Here is a 27,072-nt window from a genome sequence, read left to right as displayed (position 1 = left end):
CAGATCTGCAGAGGCCCAGCTCCATCAATTACCTTCTCTCCATCCTACATCTTAACCTCTCCCTCTCTACTGGCTTGTTCCAATTAGCATATACACATGCTTAAGTCTCTCGCTTGATCCTACATCCCTCTCTCTAGCTACATGGTCTCCTTCTCTTCCCAGTCAACTCCTAGAAAGTAAAGTTTACAATCACTTTCTACACTTCACCTCTAAGTCTTCTAACTAATCCACTGCAAGTACTCTTACCAGTTACCAGTGACGTCCCTGATGCTAATTTGAGAATGAGTTTCTGTCCTTAGCTTATTTTATCTCTGTGGACCTCTTCCTTTTTTCTTAAAACACTCTCCTCCACTGAATTCCATAACATTACTCTCTCCTGGTTTTGCTATTACATCCCTTTCCATTCTTCAACACTGTCAGTGATAGTATGATATCCTTATGCCTACAAGGAAGACCAGTTAATATGACTATTATTCAAATTTATGAGCCAACCGCTAATGCCAAAGATTAAGAAATTGAAGATTTTTGCCACCTTCTGTAGTCTGAAATTGATCAAATATGCAATCAAGATACATTGATAATTACTGGTGATTGGAATGTGAAAGGTGAAAACAAAGAAGAATCAGTAGTCAGGAAATATGGCCTTAGTGATAAAAATGATGTCACAGATCCTATGACAGAATTTTGTAAGAATAATGGTAACTATACACATGGAGCTCATTGGATGGAAAACACAGGAATCAAATCAACTATATTTGTGGAATGAGATGATGAAAAGCTCAATATCATCTGTCAGAACAAGGCCAGGGGCTGACTTTGGGACAGACCATCAATTGCTCTTATCCCAGTTCAAGTTGAAGCAGAATAAAATTAAAATGAGTACGCGAGAGTAAAATACAACTTTGAGTATATCCCACCTGAATTTACAGACCATCTCAAGAACAGATTTGATACATTGAACACCAAAGACCAGGTGAGCTATGGGAAGAACATCATACATGAAGAAAGCAAAAGGTCATTAAAAAGAGGAAAGAAAGAAAGACCAAAATGAATGTCAGAAGAGACTCTTAAACTTGCTCTTGAATGTACAGCACCTAAAGCAAACAGAAGAAAGGATGAAGTAAAAGAGCTGAACAGAAGATTTCAAAGGGCAGCTTCAGAAGAAAATTAAAATATGTAATGAAATGTGCAAAGACCTGGAGTTAGAAAACCAAAAGGGAAGAACACGCTCAGCATTTCTCAAGCTGAAAGAACTGAAGAAAAATACAAGCCTCCAGCAGTACATCAACAGGGAACTGCCAGAAATTCAAGCCAGATTCAGAAGAGGATGTGGAACCAGGGGTATCATTGTTGATTTCAGCTGAATCCTAACTGAAAACAGAGAATACCAGAAATATGTTTACCTATGTTTTATTGACTATAAAAAGGCATTCAACTATGTGGATCATAACAAATTATGGATAACACTTCCAAGAATGGGAATTCCAGAACACTTAATTGTGCTCATGAAGAACATGTACATAGACCAAGAAGTAGTGGTTCAAATAGAATAAAGGAATACTGTGTGATTTTAAGTCAGGAAAGGTGTGTGTCAATATTATATCATTTCACCATACTTATTCAATCTGTATGCTGAGAAAATAATCTGAGACAATGGACCATGTGAAGAAGAATGTGGCATCGGGATTGGAGGAAGACTCATTAACAACCTGCGATATGTAGATGACACAACCTTGCTTGCTGAAAGTGAAGAAGACTTGAAGCTCTACTGATAAAGATCAAAGACCACAGCCTTCAGTATGGATTATACCTCAACATAAAGAAAACAAAAATCCTCACAACTGGACCAATAAGCAGCATCATGATAAATGGAGAAAAGTTCGATGTCCAAGATTTCATTTTAGAGGCAGAGCCAAGATGGCAGAACAGACAGTTGCCTCCAAAGAGCCCTCTTTGCAACAAAGGCCAAAAAAAAAAAAAAAAAACCAAGTGAAATGAGTATATTTATGACAAGCTAGGAGCCCTGAGCATCAAAGGCAAGCTTAGTAAATGAACTGAGGGGCAGGGGAAGGAAAAGACGGTTCAGAAGTGGAGTGGAGTTATAGGACCTGAATCGCGAGAAGCCCTCAGGCACCATTCCTGGGAGTGGTGGCGGGGGCTGGTACTAGCAATAGGCTGCAGTTTCCTCAGGGAGGCACAGCCAGCCACACAGCCCACTCACACCTCCAGAACCAGAGAAGAACAGCACTTTCCATGAAAGCTAAGTACTTGCATAAATTTTGCCGCACCCCTTCCCACCCCACCCCCAAGCCAGCTTCAGCGACCAAATTCCCTGGGCCTGAGATAGGCCCTGTTGAATGCCTAGAGCCACCCTCCCAGCCTTGGAGAAGGAAAAAATATTGCAATTGGGGGAAAAGATAATTTGCCGGTTCCACTAACCGTGGGAGCTCAGGACAGAAGCAGCTCCTGTCCAAGCATAAATGGTCTGTAGACTTTGAGTACATTTCCCCTCAGAATGGGCCTGTGTGGGCCTATTTTAGGAGAATAGGCCCTTGTTGGCAAACTCCAACCATTTCTGCTGTGAGGTGGAGAGTTGGGTGTTTGATGTTTGACATTGCTTTGACTATTAAACAGGGCCCTCACCTACCCATATCAGGGGCCTCAGGACTGGTAGCTCCACTCACGTCACCCAGCCACCTGTGACACGGGTCCAAGGATAACTGATACCTCCCAGTCCTTACAACCAAAAACATTGGGTCCCCATGGTCCATCTGCAGAACCGAACCACCTGTATGCTTTAGGAATCAGGGACACGGTTTGGGTGCCCATGGTCCATCTGCAGAACCCAACCACCTGTATGCTGTAGGGATCAGGGACACAGTTTCCTCACAGACACGTGGGGGATGATTCTCAACTCCTGCCTTGTTCAGAGTGTGACTCCCTGCTGCAACCAGATACCAGGACCTATACCAATCACCCCTGCCCCTCTAAGACTGTAGGACAGAGCCTATACCATACACTTGATGATCAGCTACCTGGACACCTGAGCTAAATCCATACAGGAAAAGTGAATGGACTCCTAGACTGATATACCTGATAACAGCTCTAGCCATCTGGGGACAGGATGTCAGAGCTCCAAAGGAGAAAATAATCAAGCTAGTTCACTCAAGCAACCCATTTGGGCATATCAAAGCAAAACAAAGCAAGAAGCTATGACACAGTAAGCAAACATAAAATAAAGTAATATAATAACTTATAGATGGCTTGGAGACAACAGTCAATATCAAGTCATATAAAGAAATAGACCATGATCACCTCAACAGGCTCTCAAAACAAAGAATCCAGGGATCTTCTAGATGAAAGTGCCTTCCTGGAATTACCAGAGGCAGAACACAAAAGCTTAATATACAGAACCCCTCAAGGCATCAGGAAATGAGGCAATACACAAAAGAAACCAAGGAACACACAGATAAAGCAATTGAAGAAATTAAAAAGATTATTCAGGAACATAACAAAAAATCTAATAAGCTGGAAAAATCCATAAACAGCAATCAGAAACTCAGAAGATTAATAAATTACAGAAGTAGACAACTCAGTAGAAAGTCAGAGAAGCAGATTTGAGCAAGTGGAAGGCAGAATTTCTGAACTTGAAGATAAAACACTTGGCACTAATATATTGAAGAAAAATCAGATAAAAGAATTTTAAAAAATGAAGAAAACTTAAGAATCATGTGGAACTCTATCAAGAGAAATAACCTACAAGTGATTGGAGTACCAAAACAGGGAGGGATAACAGAAAATACATAGACAATTTTGAAGATTTGTTGGCAGAAAATGTCCCTGATATTGTGAAAGATGAGAAGATATCTATCAAAGATGCTCACTGAACTCCATATAAGGTAGATCTTAAAAGAAAGTCACCAAGATATATTATAATCAAACTCACCAAAACCAAAGATAAAGAGAGAATTTTAAGACCAGGAAGGGATAAATGAAAAGTCGCCTACAAAGGAGAGCCAATAAGGATAAGCTTGGACTACTCGGCAGAAACCATGCAGGCAAGAAGGCAATAGGATGACTTATTTAAAAAATTGAAGGAAAAAAATTGCCAGCCAAGAATCATATATCCAGCAAAACTGTCTCTTAAATACGAAGGTAAAATTAGGACATTTCCAGATAAACACAAGTTTAGGGAATTCATAAAAAACCAAACCAAAACAACAAGAAATACTAAAGGGAGTTCTTTGGTTAGAAAATCAATGATATCAAGTATCAACCCAAGACTAGAACACTGGACAGAGCAATCAGAAGTCAACCCAGAGAGGGAAATCCAAAAAAAACAAAGCAAGATAATAATAATAATTAAAAAAATACTCAAAACAGGGTAACAGCGATGTTATTATGTAAAAGAAGACAATATTAAACAATAAAGAAAAAAATTTTTTTTTTTTTAAGAGGGACTAAAAAATGTGGTCATAGATTTTCCATATGGAGAGGAAGATAAGGAGATACAAAGAAATAAAAGTTAGGTTTAAATTTAGAAAAATAGGGGTAAATAATAAGGTAACCACAAAGGAAACAAACTATCCTACACATCAAAATAAAATAAAATAAAAAAATATAGACTCAGCAGAAACAAAATCAACAACAACGAATATGAGGAAAGGACAATATATAACCTACTCAGCACATAAAATTAAGTGGGAAAAAGAAACTGTCAACAACACACAAAAAAAGACATCAAAATGATAGCACTAAACTCATACCTATCCATAATTACACTGAATGTAATGGACTAAATGCACCAATAAAGAGACAGAGAATGGCAGAATGGATTAAAAAACATGATCTGTCTATGTGCTTCCTACAAGAGACAAATCTTAGACTCAGAGACATGAACTGAAACTCAAAGGATGGAAAAAAATATATCAAGCAAACAACAATCAAAAAAAAATGGGAGTGGCAATATTAATTTCTGACAAAATAGACCTTAAAGTTAAATCCACCATAAAGGATAAGGAAGGATACTATATAATGTTAAAAGGGACAATATACCAAGAAGATATAACCATATTAAATATTTATGCACCCAGTGACAGGGCTGCAAGATACAGAAAACAAACTCTATCAGCACTGAAAAGTGAGATAGACAGCTCCACAATAATAGTAGGAGACTTCAAAACACCACTTTTGGTGAATGACAGGACATCCAGAAAGAAGCTTAATAAAGACACGAAGATCTAAATGCCACAATCAACCAATTTGACATCATAGACACACAGAACACTCCACCCAACAGCAACCAAGTATATTTTCTTTTCTAGTGCACATGGAACATTCTCTAGAATAGACCACATATTAGATCATAAAGCAAGCCTTAGCAGAATCCAAAACACTAAAATATTACAAAACATCTCTGACCATAAGGTTATAAAAGTGGAAATCAATAACAGGAAAAGTAGGGCAAAGAAATCAAACACTTGGAAACTGAACCATACCCTGCTGAAAAAAGACTGAATTACAGAAGACATTAAGGATGGAATAAAGAAATTCAGAGACTCCACTGAGAATGAAAACACTTCCTATCAGAACCTGTGGGACACAGCAAAAGCAGTGCTAAGAGGTCAATTTATATCAATAAATGTACACGTACAAAAAGAAGAAAAGGCCAAAATCAAAGAGTTATCCCTACAACTTGAACAAATAGAAAGAGAGCAACAAAAGAAACCCACAGGCACCAGAAGAAAACAAATAATAAAAATTAGAGCTGAACTAAATGAAATAGAAAACAGAAAAACGATTGAAAGAATTAAGAAGACCAAAACCTGGTTCTTTGAAAAAATCAACAAAATTGATAAACCGTTGGCCAAACTGACAAAAGAAAAACAGGAGAGGAAGCAAATAACCCGAAAAAGAAATGAGATGGGCAATATTACAACAGACCCAGCTGAAATTAAAAGAATCATATCAGAATACTAAGAAAAATTGCACTCTAACCAATTTGAAAACCTAGAAGAAATGGATGAATTCCTAGAAACACACTACCTACCTAAACTAACACAAACAGAGGTAGAACAACTAAATAGACCCATAACAAAAGAAGAGATTGAAACTCCCCCCCCGCCAGAAAAAAAATCACTGGCTGGGACGGCTTCACTGCAGAGTTCTACCGAACTTTCAGAGAAGAGTTAATACCACTACTACTAAAGGTATTTCAGAGCAGAGAAAAGGACGGAATACTCCCAAACTCATTCTACGAAGCCACCATATCCCTGATACCAAAACCAGGTAAGGATACCACAAAAAAAGAAAATTGCAGACCTATATCTCTCATGAACTTAGATGCAAAAACCCTCAACAAAATTCTACCCAATAGAATTCAACAACATATCAAAACAATAATTCACCATGACCAAGTGGGATTCATACCAGGTATGCAGGGGTGGTTCAACATTAAAAAAACAATTAATGTATTCCATCATATAATTAAAACAAAAGACAAGAATCACAAGATTTTATCAATTGATACAGAAAAGGCATTTGACAAAGTTCAACACACATTCACAATAAAAAAAAAAAATCTCAGCGAAATAGAAATAGAAGGAAAATTCCTCAACATAATAAAGGGCATTTATACAAAGCCAATAGCTAACATCATCCTAAATGGAAAGAGCCTGAAAGCATTCCCCTTGAGATCAGGAACGAGACGAGGATGCCCTTTATCACTACTCTTATTCAACATTGTGCTGGAGGTCCTAGTCAGAGCAATTAGGCTAGATAAAGAAGTAAAGGACATCCAGATTGGCAAGGAAGAAGTAAAATTACCTCTATTTGCAGATGACATGATCTTATACACAGAAAACCCTAAGGAATCCTCAAGAAAGCTACTGAAACTAATAGAAGAGTTCAGCAGAGTATCAGGGTACAAGATAAACATACAAAAATCGGTTGGATTCCTCTACACCAACAAAAAGAACATCAAAGAGGAAATCCCCAAATCAATGCCATTTACAGTAGCCCCCAAGAAGATAAAACAGGAATAAATCTTACTGGAGATGTAAAAGACTTATACAAAGAAAACTATAAAACACTTCTGCAAGAAACAAAAAGAGACCTACATAAGTGGAAAAACATACCTTGCTCATGGAAGACTTAATATTATAAAAATGTCTGTTCTACCAAAAGTGATCTGTACAGTTAATGCAATTCTGGTCCAAATTCCAATGATGTTCTTTAATGAGATGGAGAAACAAATCATTAACTTCATATGGAAGAGAAAGAGGCCCCAGATAAGTAAAATATTACTGAAAAAGAAGAACAAAGTGAGCGGCCTTACGCTACCTGATTTTAGAACCTATTATACTGCCAGAGTAGTCAAAACAGCCTGGTACTGGCACAACAACAGATACATAGACCAATGGAACAGAACTGAAAATCCAGACATAAATCCAACCACATATGAGCAGTGGATATTTGACGAAGGCCCCAAACAGCTAAATGGGGAAAATGTAGTCTTTTTAACAAATGGTGCTGGCATAACTGGATATCCATCTGCAAAAAAATGAAACAAGACCCATACCTCACTCCATGCACAAAAACGAGCTCAAAATGGATCAAAGACCTAGATATAAAATCTAAAAAGATAAAAGATCATAGAAGAAAAAATAGGGACAGTGTTAGGAGCCCTAATACATGGCATAAACAGTATATAAAACATTAATAATAACAATGCAGAAGAAAGACTAAATAACTGGGAACTCCTAAAAATCAAACACCTGTGCTCATCCAAAGACTTCACCAAAAGAGTAAAAAATTTACCCACGGACTCGGAAAAACTTTTTAGCTGTGACATTTCTGATCAGCGCCTGATCTCTGAAATCTACATGATACTGCAAAAACTCAACAACAAAAAGACAACCCAATTTAAAAATGGGCAAAAGATATGAACAGACACTTTACTAAAGAAGACATTCAGGTAGCTAACAGATACATGAGGAAATGCTCATGATCATTAGCCGTTAGAGAAATGCAAATCAAAACTACAATGAGATTTCATCTCATTCCAACAAGGCTGGCATTAATCCAAAAAACACAAAACAATAAATGTTGGAGAGGCTGTGGAGCAATTGGAACACTTATATACTGCTGGTGGGAATGTAAAATAGTACAACTACTTTGGAAATCGATTCAGTGCTTCCTTAAAAAGCTAGAAATAGAACTACCATACTATCCAGCAATCCCTCTCCTTGGAATATATCCTAGAGAGATAGGAGCTTTTACACGAACAGATATATGCACACCCATGTTCATTGCAGCACTGTTTACAATAGCAAAAATTTGGAAGTAACCAAGATGCCCATCAACAGATGAATGGATAAATAAATTATGGTATATTCACACAATGGAATACTACGCATCCATAAAGAACAGTGATGAATCTGTGAAACATTTCATAACATGGAGAAATCTGGAAGGCATTATGCTGAGTGAAATTAGTCAGTTGCAAAAGGACAAATATTGTATAAGACCGCTATTAAAAGAACTGGAGAAACAGTTTAAACAGAGAAGAAAAAATTCTTTGATGGTTTTGAGGTGGGGGGAGGGTGGGAGGGGGTACTCACTAATTAGATAGTAGATAAGAGCTACTTTAGGTGACGGGAAAGGCAACACACAATACAGGTGAGGTCAGCACGACTGGACTAAATCAAAAGTCAAGAAGTTTCCTGAATAAACTGAATGCTTAGAAGGCCAGCACAGCTGGGGCAGTGGTTTGGGGACCATGGTTTCAGGGGCCATCTAAGTCAATTGGGATAATAAAATCTATGAAGAAAACATTCTGCATCCCACTTTAAAGAGTGGCACCTGGGGTCTTAAACGCTAGCAAGCAGCCATCTAAGATGCATCAATTGGTCTCAACATACCTAGATCAAAAGGAGAGTGAAGAATACCAAGGACGCAAGGTAGTTACGAGCCCATGAGACAGAAAGAGCCACATAAACCAGGCAGTACATCACCCTGAGACCAGAAGAACTAGATGGTGCCCGGCTACACCCGATGACTGCCCTGACAGGGAGCACAACAGAGAACCCCTGAGGGAGCAGGAGAGCAGTGGGATGCAGACCCCAAATTCTCATAAAAAGACCAGACTTAATGGTCTGACTGAGACTAGAAGGACCCCGGTGGTCATGGCCACCAGACCTTCTGTTGGCCCAGGACGGGAACCATTCCAAAGCCAACTCTTCAGACAGGGATTAGACTGAAAAATGGGTTGGAGAGGGATGCTGATGAAGAGTGAGCTTCTTGGATCAGGTGGACACTTGAGACTATGTTGGCATCTCCTGCCTGGAAGGGAGATGAGAGGGTGGAGGGGGTTAGAAGATGGCCAAATTACTTGAAATGAGAGAGTGGAGGGAGGGAGCGGGCTGTCTCATTAGAGGCAGGAAATTTGGGAGTATGTAGCAAGGTGTATACAAGTTTTTGTGTGAAAGACTGACTTGATTTGTAAACTTTCACTTAAAGCATGATAAAAATAAAAATAAAAAAAAGATTTCATTTTACTTGGATCTGCAATCAACACCCATGGAAGCAGGAGTCAGTAAATCAAAGGGCACATTGGATCAGGCAAATCTGCTGCAAAAGACCTCTTTAAAATGTTAAAAAAGCAAAGATGTCACTTTGAAGGCTAAGGTGTGCCTGATTCAAGCTATGGTAGTTTCAGTTGCCTCATGTGCACTGGAAAGCTGGACAACAAATAAGGAAAACTGAAGGATCGATGCTTTTGAACCATGGTGTTGGTGAAGAATATTGAACATACCATGGACCACCAGAAGAATGAACAAGTTTGTCTTGGAAAAAACACAGCCAGAGTGCTCCCTGGAAATGAGGATGGTGAGACTTCATCTCCTGTGCTTTGGATTTGTTATCAGGAGGGACCAATCCCTGGAGAAGGACGTCATGCTTGATAGAGGGTCAGCAAAAAACAGAAAGACTGGACAAAATGTATCGACACAGTGGCTGCAAACAATGGGCTCGAGCATAGCAATGATTATGAGGCTAGCACAGGATCAGGCAGTTTCAGGCTGTTGCACACAGGGTCACTACGAGTCGGAACTGACTTGTCCACACCTAACAACAACAGTCAGCATTATCCAGTTCTTGATTTTAATTGAAATGGAATCTGTTTCATCATTTAAGTTATTTTGGTAAACAATCTTTTAAATAAATTTTGAAATAGTTTTCTTCTATTGCTATCTTAGGCTTTTTTAAAAAATTAAGAAGGACTGTTTAATATTATCAAATTTCTTTTTACATATAATATAGTCCTTCTACCTTAATTTGATAATGTAACAATTAATTCAGTGCCTTAACAAGTAGTTCAATTCATTATGTTTTGATGCATTACTAGATCCTGTTTCCTAATTTTTTTTGAATTTTTCCTTCTGTACCTATACTCAATTTTTCTTTAGTTTTCTTTATTGGCTTGGGATATTAAATTACAGCTGGCTCTATAAAATAATTTGGGGAGCTTTCCGTCTGGTCAGTAGGCTATAACAGTGGCTGTCAAACCTAGTTTGCATAGGAGAATCACCTGGGGAGGTTTTGGAAAATATTAATGCTCATGTCCCACTCCTAGAGAGTCTGATTATATTGTTCTGGGACTCACAAGAAAACAGTATTTTTTTTTAATTTAATTAAAAAAAAAAAAACCCTACAGGTAATTTTAATGAGTGTCTAGGATTGAGAAATGCTGGTCTAGAATCATTTAAATAACGTTGGACGATTAAGTACAATTTACCTATTATCTTGTTAATAGACGCTATTTCATCACTTTCCCAATGTCTTCTACGGTAATTGTGTTAAAGTTTCTCCTTTCTTCTCAAATTAATTTAATGAACTTATATCCTGCTATTTATGAGGTTAAGGAAATTCCCTTCTAATGCCACTTGGCTGAATTTTTATCATGAATGAATGTTCAATTTCTGTCAAATGCTTTTTCCTCATCTATTGAGTGATCTAGTTTTTCTTCTTTAGTCTGTTAAATAGTCAATTTTATTGACTGATTTTGAAAGCCTCCTATTTCTAAGATACACTGCACTTGATTGTGATTTATTATCCTATTGACATACTGTTGGATTCAGCTTGTGGATATTTTGCTGAGGGGAAAAAAATCAGGAAACCTGTTTTCCTTCCACAAAGGCATTAGTCTTCTATCATTCCACCCCTTTCTCTCATGAGAAGAGCTCTTTGGAATATGTTTTCTATTCTCTTCTCCCACCTCAAATGAGACTTTTGGCATGCTTTTATTTACCTCCCTTTCCTTCTGTTACACTCCCAGTTTCACAGAGATGTAGCACTTTGTTTAGTTCCAAGCTAGCGTTCCTTTTTTTTTTTTTGGCAGTACTTGTCTTCTGTTTCAGAATCATTGTGCTAGCACTTTCATTACATACTCTCAGACTATGATTATGTATTTAGGTAGGTAGGTGGATAGACACTGCAGACTCCTCTGCTCCTCGCTAGTCCCTCTTCCTTCATCTTTTCTTGAGTTCTCACTCTCATTAATTCGATTTTGGTTAAAGTTCCATCTCAAGTATTTACCTTAGACTTGGTAGAAATATAACATATTCAGGATTCCTTTTTATATCTGCAAAGAACTTTTTACACTCCAATAGATGAATCCTAAAAATCTGTTGAGCAAAAGAAGGCAGGCACCAATGAGCACCTGCTGGATGAGTTCATCTATAGAAGTTCAAGAACAAACAAAACTTACGTATGACAAGGACTTGAATAGAGGTTACTTTTGGGAGAGGAATGAGAGAGCCTGCTGGAGTGCTGGAAGTATCTGTTTCTTGTTCTATGAGATGGATGCATGTGCTTATAAACCAAAAATCCAAACCCACTGCAGTCCAGTCAATTCTGACTCATAGAGACCCTGTAAGACAGAGTAGAACTACTCATAGGGTTTCCAAGGCTGTAAATCTTTACAGAAGCAGACTGCTACATCTTTTTCCTGTGGAGTAGCTGGCGGGTTCAAACTGCTGACCTTTAGGTTAGCAGTTGAGCACTTTAACTACTGCAAAACCACACCTCGTTATGTGTTTATATATATATAAACACATAACGACCACAGTGACCCTATAGGACAGAGTAGAGCTGCCCCATGGAGTATGCAAGGAGTGCCTGGCAGATTCGAACTGCCGACCTCTTCGTTAGCAGCCGTAGCACTTAACTACTACGCCACCAGCATTTCCATATATATATATACATATATATAATGTATATATAAATCATCAAGTTGTATATTTGATTTTTGGATTTTATTGCACGTAAGGAAACCCTGGTGGTTAAGAGCTACGGCTGCTAACCAAAAGGTCGGCAGGTTGAATCCACCAGATGCTCCTTGGAAACTCTATGGGGCAGTTCTACTCTGTCCTGTAGTGTTGCTAAGAGTCGGAATTGGCTGGATGGAAATGGGTTTGGTTTTTTGGTTATTGTATGTAAAGCATACCTCAATAAAAAGAAAATGTTAAAAACAAAACAAAAGATGAAAAACAATAATAACAACCATAGGAGAAAAGGGGAACCAGAATAAAAAGCACCAGGCCAAAAAGTGCTAAAGGCAAGTTCTAGTGAAACTCTCAGGAACAAATATATCTAGCCCTCTTTAAAATTGTTCTGAAATAGTATAAAATGAGAAGAACACATACTTTTGTGGTTACAAGGGGGGGAGGGAGGGAGGGAGGGTGGGAGAGGGTTTTTTACTGATTAATTAGTAGATAAGAACTGCTTTTTTTTACGAACTGCTTTAGGTGAAGGGAAGGACAATACTCAATACATGGAAGGTCAGCTCAACTGGACTGGACCAAAAGCAAAGAAGTTTCTGGGATAAACTGAATGCTTCAAAGGTCAGTGGAGCAAGGGCGGGGGTTTGGGGACCATGGTTTAAGGGGACTTCTAAGTCAATTGGCAAAATAATTCTATTATGAAAACATTCTGCATCCCACTTTGAAATGTGGCATCTGGGGTCTTAAATGCTAACAAGTGGCCATCTAAGATGCATCAGTTGGTCTCAACCCACCTGGATCAAAGGAGAATGAAGAACACCAAGGTCACACGACAACTAAGAGCCCAAGAGACAGAAAGGGCCACATGAACCAGAGACCTACATCATCCTGAGACCAGAAGAACTAGTTGGTGCCCGGCCACAATCGATGACTGCCCTGTCAGGGAGCACAACAGAGAACCCCTGAGGGAGCAGGAGCTCAGTGGGATGCAGACCCCAAATTCTCATAAAAAGACCAGACTTAATGGTCTGACTGAGACTAGAGGAATCCTGGCGGTCATGGTCCCCAAACCTTCTGTTGGCACAGGACAGGAACCATCCCCGAAGACAACTCATCAGACATGAAAGGGACTGGACAGTGGGTAGGAGAGAGATGCTGATGAAGAGTGAGCTAATTATATCAGGTGGACACTTGAGACTGTGTTGGCATCTCCTGTCTGGAGGGGGGATGGGAGGATAGAGAGAGTTAGAAGCTGGCAAAATTGTCACAAAAGGAGAGACTGGAACGGCTGACTCATTAGGGGGAGAGCAAGTGGGAGTATGGAATAAGATGTATATAAACTTATATGTGACAGTTCACTTGAAGCTCAATAAAAGTTAAAAAAAAAAAAAGAAAAAAATTGTTCTGATTAAAAAAAGAGAGAGAGAGAGAACTGAAAAGATTTCCAAATTATTCTACAATATGAAAAAGTGACCTCATATTTTTGCACTTAAACTGACAACCAGAATAAAGAAGCATCAAGTAATCACATTCTAAATAAAACTGCAAACAGTTGGAGACAAAGCTCATCCCTCTAGGCATGTTAGGAGGGACCGAACTAATTCTCCTAAACCAATCCTGCCTCCTTCCAGCTTGGTGTATTTGAACAAGGGAAAGGCAGAAAAGCAGCTAAGTCCCCCAGCCTCCCCCTGTAGGGGCCTTCAGCCACAGGTTATGCTTGATCTGGTGTGGACAGAAACAGATTCAAAAAATTTAATTTGTACATGATCGACACCTCTTCTGTGAGTTAAAGTTATTAGGATGCACAGTGTTGTTAGTTGCCATCAAGCAGCTCCAGCTCATGATGACCCTATGTGTACACAACAGAGTAAAATACTGCCCGGTCCCACACCATCCTCGTGATCATCTGTATGCTTGGGTCTGTTGTTGCCTTCCAACCTAGGGTGCTCATCTTCCAAAATTATATCAAATAATATTCCGTGTGATCCATACTGTTTTCACTGGCCAATTTTTAGAAGTAGATTGCCAGGCCTTTCTTCCTAGTCTGTCTTAGTCTGGAAGCTCCACTGAAACTTGTCCACTGTGGGTGATCTTGCTGGTATTTGAAATACCACTGACATAGCTTCCAGCATCACAGCACCATGCAAGCCACCCCAATACAACAAACTGCAGACAGGAGGTGGAGAATCCATAATTATAATTTCCACTAAAGGGTAGGTAATATGCAAATAAGCCAAGAATCCATGGAAAGATTTTTTTTTCTAATTAAAATCTATTAAAGAGCTAGAAATCAATTGGAAAGCATGACACTACCAAATGCATGCTGCTCTCTTGAAGCCTGTAAGTCTGAGTTTTAAGAAAAATTTCAGTGAGGGCAATATTGGTTGATGCCAACCCAGATTCTCCTATTTTAGAATAGGCTCAGCATCTGCTGAAACACATTTACATATTTCTTCACTAAGGGACTACTTTCACTTTTTCTTTTGTGGCCTCTGTGCAAATGAAATTCATGAAGCAATCATTGCGTCTGCTGGAGCTGAGGGCCTGTTTGTATTTTCATTCATCTCCTCATGTCTGGGGTTCTGCATGCAAGCATGTGGCAAGGAAAAGCTAATAGAGCAGCAGGCCTTGGTCTGAAATCAGCACTTAGGGTATCAGCCCACGTAGAAACATATCTTTTTGTAAGGTTGAATGGGACTGATAAAATAATAGATTTCCTGCTGTGTGGAAGCTATGGGAATGCAGCTAATGGGACTCACACAGGTCCCAGGAACCTCCCTAGCAGTGGTAGGAAGAATCTCATGAAAAAACAAAATCTATGTAAAGAGCTATAGGTAAATTAACCCAATATGGAAGTGTGTGTGCATGTATCTGTGAGGTCTATGTATATATCGGTAGACAAATTAACCATTAACACGTACACTGGTTTGATGTATCTACCTTCTGTTGCATGTTCTACCACTCTATAACAGTCATTCTGGAAATATGTCACTTGTTTCCACCATATTACTGTGGAAACAATAGGCTCCCAGGGACCCGGAGGTTTGTATGGCATTAACACCAATCAATTATATTGTTAAATTATACAAATATTTCCATGCAATCATCATCAGAAATATAATCTTCTGAACAATATCACACAAATAAAACATATCTTGAAACACACTGCAGAAGGCAAAATGTTCATTTGGAATCCCCAGTCCTTAGACTTCTCTTTGTGATTTCCAGCTCAATCATCCTCTGAGAAGCCAAGCAGGGTTTTTCTGCAGCTGGAATGTACCAGAGCAACTTCAGCCTCTCCTTCTAGCCCAAAGTCATCTTGGGTCTTTTGGCTCCGTCCCCTCTATTCCTGACAGACAGAAAGAACGCAGAGGGAATGTCTCATTTGTATTTAGGAGGTGAAGGCAGTGGTGGAAGAGCTGTTAACCTGGCACTGAATAACTCATCAGTCAAATTAAAGTAAGTGTGTGTGTGTGTGTGCACGTGCACATGCACACTTGTGTGGTAACACCTTCTCTAAGAAGAAAGAATAAGGAATTCTTGCTAAGGTATATGTTGTTAGTTGCCATCAAGTTGGCTCCGACTCATAGTGACCCAATGTACAACAGAATAAATGTTGTCTGATCCTGTATCATCTTCATGATCAGTGGTTTTCTCTAGTCCATTGTTGTGGACTCTGTATATTTTGAGTGTTTTCCAGTCTAAGGGGGTCATCTTCTAGCACTATGTCACACAGTATTCTGTTCTAATTCATAGATTTTTCACTGGCTGCTTTTTGGAGGTAGATCACCAGACCCCTTTTCTTAGTCTGTCTTAATCTAGAAGCTCTGCTGAAACCTGTCTACTACCCTGGGTGACCCTGCTGGTGGCATAGCTCAACATAAAGAAAACAAAAATCCTCACAACTGGACCAATAAACAACATGATAAATGAAGTTGTCATTTTGCTTGGATCCACAATCAATGTCTACGGAAGCAGCAGTCAAGAAATCAAAAGGCGTGTTGCATTTGAAAAACCTGCTGCAAAAGACCTGTTTTAAAGTGTTAAAAAGCAAAGATGCCACTTTAAGGACTAAGGAGCACCTGACCCAAGCCAAGGTATTTTCAGTCACATCATACGCATGTGAAAGCTGGACAATGAATAAGGAAGACCAAAGAAATATTGATGTCTTTGACTTATGGTGTTGGCAAAGAATATTGAATATACCCCAGACTGGCAGAAGAATGAACAAACCTGTCTTAGAAGTACAGCCAGAAGCTCCTCAAAAGCAAGGATGGCAAGACTTCATCTCACGGACTTTGGACATGTTATCAGGAGGGACCAGTCTCTGGAGAAGGACATCATGCTTGGTAAGGTAGAGGGTCACCAAAAAAGTGGAAGAATCTTAGCGAGATGGATTGACACAGTGGCTGCAACAATGGGCTCAGATGTAGCAATGATTGTGAGCATGGCGAAGGACTAGGCAGCATTTCCTGATATTCTGTGGGGACCAGAGAAACGCACATAGCCCCCTGATACGGAAAGGCCTGGAAATAGAGTTGGTAGTTTCATTTTCAGAGTATGTGGAGAGCCACACCGTCTAACCATTGCAGCCTCCCAAAATGGCAACCCCCTTTATTAGCTGAGTGAGCCAAAGATCCCACATTCCAGCATCACAGCTTTTTCAATTTAACTTACGACATTGTTCTTTATAAAAGTAAAGCAGTGTTAGGAGGTAGTCAAAAATCCTACAAAACAAAATAACACGCGAAAGCTTGGCTTTACTGTGAGACCATATTTGTCAGTCATTTATACTACCACCTGTCTTTCAGTTTGTTGTACTGTGGTGGCTTGCATGTTGCTATGATGGTGGAAGCTTTGTTGTTGTTGTTAGGTGTTATCAAGTCAATTCCGACTCACAGGGACTCTACAGGACACAGTCTATATACCCTGTAAGGTTCCAAGACTATAAATCCTTATGGAAGCAGACTGGCACATCTTTCTAGGCAGAGCAGCTGGTGGGTTCAAACTGCCGACCTCTGGGTTAGCAGCTGAGTGTTTCACCCACTGTGCCACCAGGGATCTTCAATCCACCATAAACAAACTTGAATTCTGCCATGGATGCCTCGGCCACATCTGCAGTACTACTTCTTGGTACTCACCATACCATGCTACACATTAAATAAATGTGGTGAATGACGATATTCCGCCTTATGTGTTTTCTTATCTGTTGCGTGTGGCTATATCTTGTCTCCTTATCAGGATTGTAAAGAGGGACAACATCTTATACTTTACATCCTTACAGCTCCTCACGGAGTACTCTGTAAAGACCTAAATTAAAAAAAAAAAAAAAAATCCATTGCCATTGAGTTGATTCTGACTCATAGCGACCCTATAGGATAGGGTAGAAATGGCTGATAGGGTTTCCAAGGAGGGGCTGGTGCATTAAAACTGCTGCCCTTTTGGTTAGCAGCCGAGCTCTTAACTACTACACCACCAGGGCTCCTGTAAAGACCTACAAAGTTCTTAATGCTTACCCGTGTTCACAAATTGATGGGCAGTTTCTATTTATGCTTATTTCCTCACTCTCATTATTCAATACAGTATGGCCTTTTATACTGTCACCTGCAAATATGACGACTGCTAGTATAACACCCCAGCCCCTGAGTGGAACTTTTCTTCCTTAGTCCTGGTGGACAGCTGCAAAGAAGAGAAGAACACGTGATCAATTGTATATGATATTTTGATAATTCATATCATGTTACTGAGAGTTATAACCTAAAAAATACCAGAAACATTGTCCAGTAGATAAATATATATTTTTCCTTGTTCCTTATATTTAACCCTCTCCAAAACCACTTTCCTTTTATTTAATTCTTTCTCCTGTAGTGTTTCTGAAGGAAAATAAAAGACATTCCCCTCCCCCCCCCATAATCTGTTTGGAACAATTTATTCAAAGGCCGACCCAACAATGTGTGGGCTTCCTTAGGTAATATGACCGACCATCTACCACTTGAAGGAAACACAATGTAAATAGATAAAGCAGTTAGCAGGTAATTACAGGCATTAAAGAAAGATTTTTCACTTTCCAGGGAAGAATTACTGCAAGCTCCCATGTTTCGTTTAACATAAATTTCAACTTTTAGATTCTGATTTGCATAAAACTTTTTGTAACAGAGACACACCTGTAACAAGATTTTCTCTTATATCAGGATTTGGGGTCAGGCCACACAGACTCCTAAACTGGTAGCAGATTTGCATTTTAAGGCCTTCTAAAAATTCTAACCCTACACTGAAAAACCTGTATAAATAGCAATTAGGAAATCAACCCTAAGGATGAACATGGCTTGCTAATTATAATGGGGAGAGGCTTAAGGGAGACTCTTCCAGCAAGGGTCACTAATCTATAATTGGGTTGCATCTGTATTTGAATGGGCGATGCCTTTAGGAGTTGTGGTTCTCACAGCACCTAGCAGAGGCCTCTACAGCTGTGAATTTTGACCCATTGCAGTCATCAGCCAATCAAAGACCCAGTCCGTAGCTGGGTCTGGTCATTTGTTCTCCCAGGTCTTATGAGACTTAACTCTTTTTCCCACTAGAACTCCTTTTTCTCACTTTTCTGTCTCAATTTTCCCCTACTCACAAGTACCTAGAATTGGAAGGAACTTAATAGTGGTTAAGAGCTATGACTGCTAACCAAAAGGTCGGTAGTTTGAATTTACCAGCTGTTCCTTGGAAACTATATAGGGCAGTTCTACTCTGTCCTGTAGGGTTGCTATGAGTCAGAATCGACTCAACGGCAACGGGTTTGGTTTTTTGATTTGGTAAAGGTCTTTTAATCCACTGATTTTTGAACTTCTTTTTTTATATCAAGAAATCCTTTCCTCAAATTAAGGCTCATTCAGAAATCTAATATGTAAAACAGAGCCAACTGGATGTCCTTGGTTATGGAAAGAAGGGAGGCCAGCAGCCCATCTGCTTTACTGTCTTGCCCCTCCCTGTAAGGAATTAAAGATAGAAACTCTATCCCTTCCCTGTATGGATGAAGAAACTGGAGATTGGACTCAGTGCTTCTCAGTGGAGGCATAATTGGCATTTGAGGGCATAAGAAGTCTTTACAGTGTGGGACTATCCTACGCAGGGTAGTCATTCAGCATCTTGGCTCCCAGCTAAGTGCTGTCCCATCTCTGCGTTAACCAAAATCAGCTACTGAGGGAGAATTGTTGCGATTCCACTGTGGCTGAGAATCACGTGGCTCTGGAGTGATTTGCCCTGGATTAGTTAGAGGGCAGAGCCAGGATGAACCCAAGCTTCCTGATTCCCAGTCTGTTGCTCTTTCCTCTACAGCATGTAGACTTTCCTGTCAGCCACATTTTTCCCCCTTCTCTCACCCTTTTTAAGCTTAATTCTACTGGTTAGGTACCAACCCCCCCCCCCCCAAAAAAAACCCATTGCTGTCAAGTCAATTCTGACTCATAGCAACCTTATAGGATAGAGTAGAACTGCCCCATAGAGTTTCCAGGGAGCTCCTGGCGGATTCGAACTGCCGACCCTTTGGTTAACAGCAATAGCACTTAGCCACTAAGCCACCAGGGTTTCCATGGTTAGGTACGGTCTCTTGAAACTCAGCTTCTAGTAGACTGCCAACCAGTAGAAAAAGAACCAGTTACCACTGAGTTCATTCCGATTCATGGCGACCTCATGTGTTGCAGAGTAGAACTGCTCTATTGTGTTTTCAAGGCTCTGACCTTTTGAAAGCAGATTGCCAGGCCTCTCTTCTGAGGCCCTCTGGGTGGGTTTGAACCACCAACCATTGTGTCAGTAGTCAGCACTTAACCGTTTGTACCATCCAGGGACTCCCTACTACTCTGCAAGGCTACCTTATTTTGCAGCATCCATTCTGTTCATACTCTAGGAGCCATGCAAGATCTTCCGTCTAAGAATGGAAATCAACTTATACGAAAGACATTCCCAGGATTTTCTTAGTTTATTGTGAGCACCGTCTATGCCAAGAAATTTGGAAGACAGCTACCTGGCAAACTGCCTGGAAGAGATCCACATTTATGCTTATTCCCAAGAAAGGTGATCCATCCGAATGCGGAAATTATTGAAAAATATCATTAATATCACACACAAGCAAAATTTTGCTGAAGACCATTCAAAAGTGGCTGCAGCAGTATATCAACAGGAAACTTCCAGAAATTCAGGCCGGATTCAAAAGAGGATGTGGAACCAGGGATATCGTTGCTGATGTCAGATGGATCCTGGCTGAAAGCAGAGAATACCAGAAAGATGTTTATCTGTGTTTTATTGATTATGCTAAGGCATTTGTGTGGATCATAGCAAATTATGGATAACATTGCAGAGAATGAGAATTCCAGAACACTTAATTGTGCTCATGAGGAATCTGTACAGAAATCAAGAGGCAGTATCCCCCAACAGAACAAGGGGATACTGCGTGGTTTAAAATCAGGAAAGGTGTGAGTCAGGGCTGTATTCTTTCACCATGCCTATTCAATCTGCATGCTGAGCAAATAATTTGAAAGGCTGGACTAAATGAGGAAGAACGGGCCATCGGGATTGGAGGAAGATTGATTAACAACCTGTGATATGCAGATGACACAATCTTGCTTGCTGAAAATCAAGAGGACTTGAAGCACTTATTAAGGAAGATCAAAGACCACAGCCTTCATTATGGATTACACCTCAACATAAAGAAAACAAAAAGCCTCACAACTGGACCAATAAACAACATCATGATAAATGGAGAAAAGATTGAAGTTGTAAAAGTTTTCATTTTACTTGGATCCACAATCAACAGCCATGGAAGCAGCAGTCAAGAAATCAAAAGATGCATTGGGCAAATCTGCTGCAAAGGACCTCTTTAAAGCATTGAAAAGCAAGATGTCACCTTGAAGACTAAAGTGCGCCTGACCCAAGCCATGGTGTTTTCAATGGCATCATATGCATGCAGAAGCCGGACAATGTAAAAGGAAGATGGAAGAATTCACGCCTTTGAATTGTGGCATTGGCCAAGAATATTGAATATACCATGGACTGCCAAAAGAATGAACAAATCTGTCTTGGAAGAAGTACAACCAGAATGCTCCTTAGAAGCAAGGATGGTGAGACTGCATCTCACATGCTTTGGACATGTTATTAGGAATGATCAGTCACTGGAGAAGAATATCATGCTTGGTAAAGTAGAGGGTGAGTAAGAAAGAGGAAGACTCTCAACAAGACGGATTGACACAGTGGCTGCAACAATGGGCTCAAGCATAACAATGACTGTGAGCGTGGTGCAGGACTGGGAAGTGTTTTGTTCTATGGTACATAGGGTCGATATTGGTCAGAACCAACTCGACAGCACTTAACAACAACAACAACATTGGGAGTACAAATTTAACTCCTGACCCCAGGACCGATGCAGCTTCTCAGTGAAATGAGATTTTCAGTTCACTAGCCAAAATATACTGATTTTTTTTCTGCTCTAAATCATATTGATTGATTCTGGATCATTTATATCTTACACAACCTGGATGGTATATAAGCATCTACATAACCGTGATCCTAGTAGATAATTTCTTGATTGGTGTCCCAGCAGATAGTGTGGTATTATGGTAACCAGACGGGTTTTGGAGCCAGACAGTCAGGGGTTTGATTCCTGTCTTCTCCACTGTGTGACTTTCTAAAGGACACCTGGCTTTTCTGAACCTCAGTTTCCTCATCTGAGGGGCAATGAAAACCTCCCTGTGTCAATTAAATGCCATAAGGCACGTAGGGGCTTAGCAGTAGCATTTGCTTAATAAATGGTAGCTACCACTGCTATTATTATTAGCACCTCCTTGCCTTAGTGTAATTTGTTGGAATAAAGTAAATTACCCAGAGGGAACTTTGTAAAGTCATCATGTGGAGGTGACTGAGCACCCCTGCCCAGCGTCTCCCCTCTGCTGTTAAGCTTGCCCAGTAATGTCAGTCCCATTTTGGAAGGGAGTGATAGACTCCCTTCTTCCTCTTGTAATGAGATGGGCAGTCATCCCTGTAGTTGTCCAACAGATCTTATTTCCCACTGATAGAGGGGGTCGGCAAATTTCCAGACCTTTTAAAATGGCTTTTTACTAACACTCTATCAAGTCTCCAGAGGGAACTAGCATGTCTGAGACAGTCGGGATCCTTTTTTACTGACAGTTTTAAGCTCTGCGGTTGAAATCATTTTTGACAAGAAAAAAACAGGCTCACATACACCGAAATCAAGGGCCGTCTGCAGTGTCCGATTTTCAAACTTCAAAATCTATACTAGGGCTTAATTATGACACGCAAAAAAAAGAGAATTTCCACAGAAGTTTGATGTAAATTTTTGTCTTCTGTGCTCAGTACTCAAACACCACTCAAACAATTTCAGAAATCACAGCTATTAAGTCAAACTAAACCAAACACATTGTTCTGAGATATTTGCCAAAAATTGTTTCAGCGTACAATTTGCTTTGCTGAATCAATTAGTTTTTGCAAAGTTGTATTTGTATAGAGCATTGCTAGATGCCTGTTAAAAATCCATCCATATGGTTAGGGTTTTAAATTATATGTACAGATGTTAAGTGTATACATATGGAAAAGTACACTTCATTGAAAAAAGTTAAGACCCAATAATCATTACAAATTCTGTATTAAATTCCGTGTTGGGGTTCCTAGGATAAATCAGATTCAGCAACTCTTCCAAAGAAGCTTTCGTGTTTTTCTAAGGAAATTTTGCCCAAGAAAAGACTGGCACGGAATCCCTAGCTACATTTCCCTGCTCTTTTTATTCTCAATGAAACAATAATTATTCAATTAATCTTGTCAACAAGTGGAGGCTGGTTTCATTTCAGTTGTTTCCTAATTATTATTGGGGTAGATCTTTAGATCCTTGAAAATGTTGTCCAATTGCGACAAACTACTAATGAAGCAAGGCTTGGTTAATTAGGGAATAAGAGCAATTAGCTTGTCAGCAGTTAATTCCAACAGTCCCCAGAGACATGCTACGTTTAAGGATTCGCATCACAGGAGCTATTGACCTCTAAACCTTCCTCCTTTTCTGTCACTGCTGTTTAATGGAAAGTCACTTATTTTGTCAGGCTAATAACTGAGGTAATGAAGTAGCCTATGGCTTCAGCTGGCTACTCTGTTTTCCAATTGCTAATTTTAGAAAGTTTAAAAATAGATGAATAGGTCTATTTTGGATATCATTAAGAGAGGAAACCCAAGGTGGGACTTCACAGCATCCACTGAGTGCCTGCCGACCACCCCCAAAGCTTCTGAACCTCATTAGCCTTCGTGGAGCCTTCTCTGCCAAGGAAAAGTTGGTTGTGAATATTTTCAGTTGGAAGGTTTTTATGAGCTGACCCAGTTTTGCTTGAGAAGTTGATTTAATTAGATGAGAGAGGGTGATGCTGAAATGTTTTCTTGTTCACATCTTTACCGACAGAAACAATCTTTGAGAAGCAATGGAGTTGGAGAATTCATTTGTAGCATTTTTTTTTCCGGATGAGTCTGAGATGGGGGTTACTTAACACTAAAACCAGTCATTCTTGAGTAGACTCTGACTCCTGGAGACCCCGTGGGTGTCAGAGCAGGATTTTCCTCTATAGTGTTTTCAATAGATGATTTTTTGGAAGTAGATTGCCAGGCCTTTCTTCCAAGGTACCTCTGGATGAAAGCAAACCTTCAACCTTTCAGTTAGTAGCCTAGAGCCTTAACTGTTTGCATCACCCAGGGACTAAAAGATCTTAGAAAAAGATCTTAGGACAACTTGAAAAGCTTGTCTTTGCAAAAGAATAATAATTTAAGCCAGGATAGTAATTGATCTGAAATCTGATTGTTATCATTTTGAGCCTTCCATTTTCAGTATAAATTCTGTGCAGAACATTCTCGCCACATCTAGACTGTGACTGAATCAGATGAGACTGAGAGATTTCACTGGATCAGTTTGCCATTTCCTCTCTTCCAATTCCTGCAAAAGGTTGGGACCAGAAGTGCAAGACCTGCCCCGTGGAGGGCCAGCTGCTTGAGCCAAATAAACCAGCCACGATCTGTCCACCCCATGGTGTGTTTCAGAGCTTCGCTTTCCTCACCTTTGCTTTCCCCTTGGAAACATTGTGAAAAACTCTCCTAAATTCAAGCCATTGTAACAACTATGAAGAATATATTAGGTACAGGAAAGTGGAAACAAAAATGGAGCCAACTCATCGCATCTCTCCATGGAGTTTTGCTGAAGTTTTCACCAATATCAGAGGTAACAGTGTTGACCTTGTTGAAATTTAAGGGGCCCCATAAATAACACCCCTTTTGTCCTCTTCTGAGTTTAAAACCAATGAGAAATAAGACAAAATAATAAAGTGGCGAGGAGCCCATATCGCCTTTATTTTGAATTAATGGAGTCCAATTCAGATTGTAGGAGCCCTGGTGGTGAAGTGGTGAAGAGCTCAGGCTGCTAACCAGAAGCTTGGCAGTTCTAATCCACCAGCCGTTCCTTGGAAAACTTTATGGGGCAGTTCTACTCTGTCCTGTAGGGTCGCTATGAGTCGGAATCAACTCAATGACATACAACAGTGACAACAATTCAGATTTTACTACACTCTCAAGAGAAATTACCTCAATATTTTAAAGAAATCAACAAAATAGAACACTGTATTAAACATGATATTAGAAAATGTCATTGATATCAGAGAATGTGGCTTCTATTGCACACAAGCAGACTTCCTAATAAGACAAGGCCCCAGAATTAGAAACTTGCCCACCCAGTAGACGTCTGGACCACCAGACCTCCTCACCTGGGAGACCTGCCTGTGTGAATCTTACAGCCAACGAGCTGAGCAGAAGATGGGCTCCTGCTGGGGACTGTATGCTGGAGAGGAACGAGTTGGCTTTGCATGCTCAGATTCTCCTTGCAAACCCAGTAATCAGATTAAGCCACTTCTCTTCCAAGGGAGCAGTAAGATGGGGCCAGAATCCAGGTGAGTTCCCCAAGTAGAATTCCCTCCACATGGAGTGGGGAAGAAATATTTCTCCTAGCAGATGGTACAGACATATGTTTTTCATATTGTTATGTTTTGATGATTCATTTAAAAATTGAGACTACTTTAAAATCTGAATTAAACTTCATCAATTTTTAAAATTAAGGTGATTAACAACATTTGCATTTTCGATAAACAAAAAATCTATAAAGCAAATTAATAATGTCTATGGAATTTCCATGGGATTATTTTGAGCCCTGAAGGAGCCCCAGTGGCACAGTTGTTAAGTACTTATCTACGGTCGGTCACAGTTCAAACCCACCAAGTAGCTCCATGGGAGGAAAGACCTGGCAATCTGCTCCTGTAAAGATTACAGCCTAGGAAACCCTTTGGGGCAGTTCTACTCTGTCACATGAGGTCGCTATGAGTTGGAATTGACTTGACAGAACACAACAACACTATCAAACTGCATTTTGGTTGCTCAGTTTAACTTCCTTCACCCGTGGGCAAACTCGTTCTAGGGCCTGGATCAAGGTGGTCCGAAAGATCATTCTAAGTGAAGGTCTGTCCTAGAATGTAGTAGAGGCAGACCAGCTACATAATTTGTGGGTCCCAACGTAAAATGAAAATAGCCTGACCAGGGACAGATTATCCAATAGGCAAGGTAAGCATGGCATTTATTTGCTTACCAGATTATCTGTAATGAACAATTTCACATTTTTCACTATATCAATATTCTGCTACTAGGCATGGCTGGCATCTTTTCTTCTTCCAACCCTACAGCACCTTCCCACAGAATCAAAGTCTCTTTTCAAATTTACAATCCCTGACATGGGGAATGACCCAGTAAGCATGGGTTTACTTGTGCTTACTTACTAATTGGTAGTGAATAATGTCACTACAGATGCTCTGGTAAGCAAGGTAAGCACCATGCTTACCTTGCCTATTAATCTGTTCCTGGTTCAACTCAAACAAGCTTTAAGCTCCTCCATGTACTCAGGAAAAGAAATGTTTTGCTGACTTTGAACATTTGTCACCGTATTACTGTCTTTGCTGCTTAACTCTAGTCACAATTTATAGCTTCCTATTGCTTGAAACCCTGATGGTGTAGTGGTTAAGAGCTATGGCTGCTGACCAAAGGTCTGCAGTTTGAATCCACCAGGTGCTCCTTGGAAACCCTATGGGGCACTTCTACTCTGTCCTATAGGACCACTATGAGTCAGAATTGATTTGATGGCAATGGGTTTGGTTGTTTTGTTTGTTTGTTTTTTATTGATGTTGTAACAAATTACCACAAACTTAGTGGCTTAACACAACACAAATTTATTCTCTTCCAGTTCTGGAGGTCATAAATCTGAAATCAAGGTGTCTATAGGGCTGCCTTCCTTCTGGAGACCTCAGAGGAGAATCCATTTCCTTGGCATTTTCAGTTTCTAGAAGCCACCTGCATTCCTGGCTTGTGGCCCCTTTCTCACATCACCCCAGGTTCTTGCTTCCATCATCATATCTACTATTCAGCCTGACCCTTTTGCCTCCCTCTTATTAGCATCCTTGTGATTACATTTGGCCCACCTGGATAATCAGGATAATCTCCCCATCTTAAGACCCTTCATCATACCTTCAAAGTCCCCTTTACCCTATAAAATAACATGTTCCCAACTTCCAGGGATTAGGATGTGGATATTTTGGGGATGGGGGCATTGTTCGACCTATCACAAAGTTTTGTCAGAAATGTGATGAGTTGCATAACATTTTACTCTTAAAAATCATTGCCTATGACAAAGTTTATTAAGAAAATATTTTGTATCCCACTTTGGTGAGTG

Source organism: Loxodonta africana, chromosome 8 (assembly GCF_030014295.1).
Source record: "Loxodonta africana isolate mLoxAfr1 chromosome 8, mLoxAfr1.hap2, whole genome shotgun sequence".
NCBI lineage: Eukaryota > Metazoa > Chordata > Mammalia > Proboscidea > Elephantidae > Loxodonta > Loxodonta africana.
The sequence above is the reverse complement of the archived record's forward strand: the minus strand, read 5'-3'. Positions refer to the sequence as shown.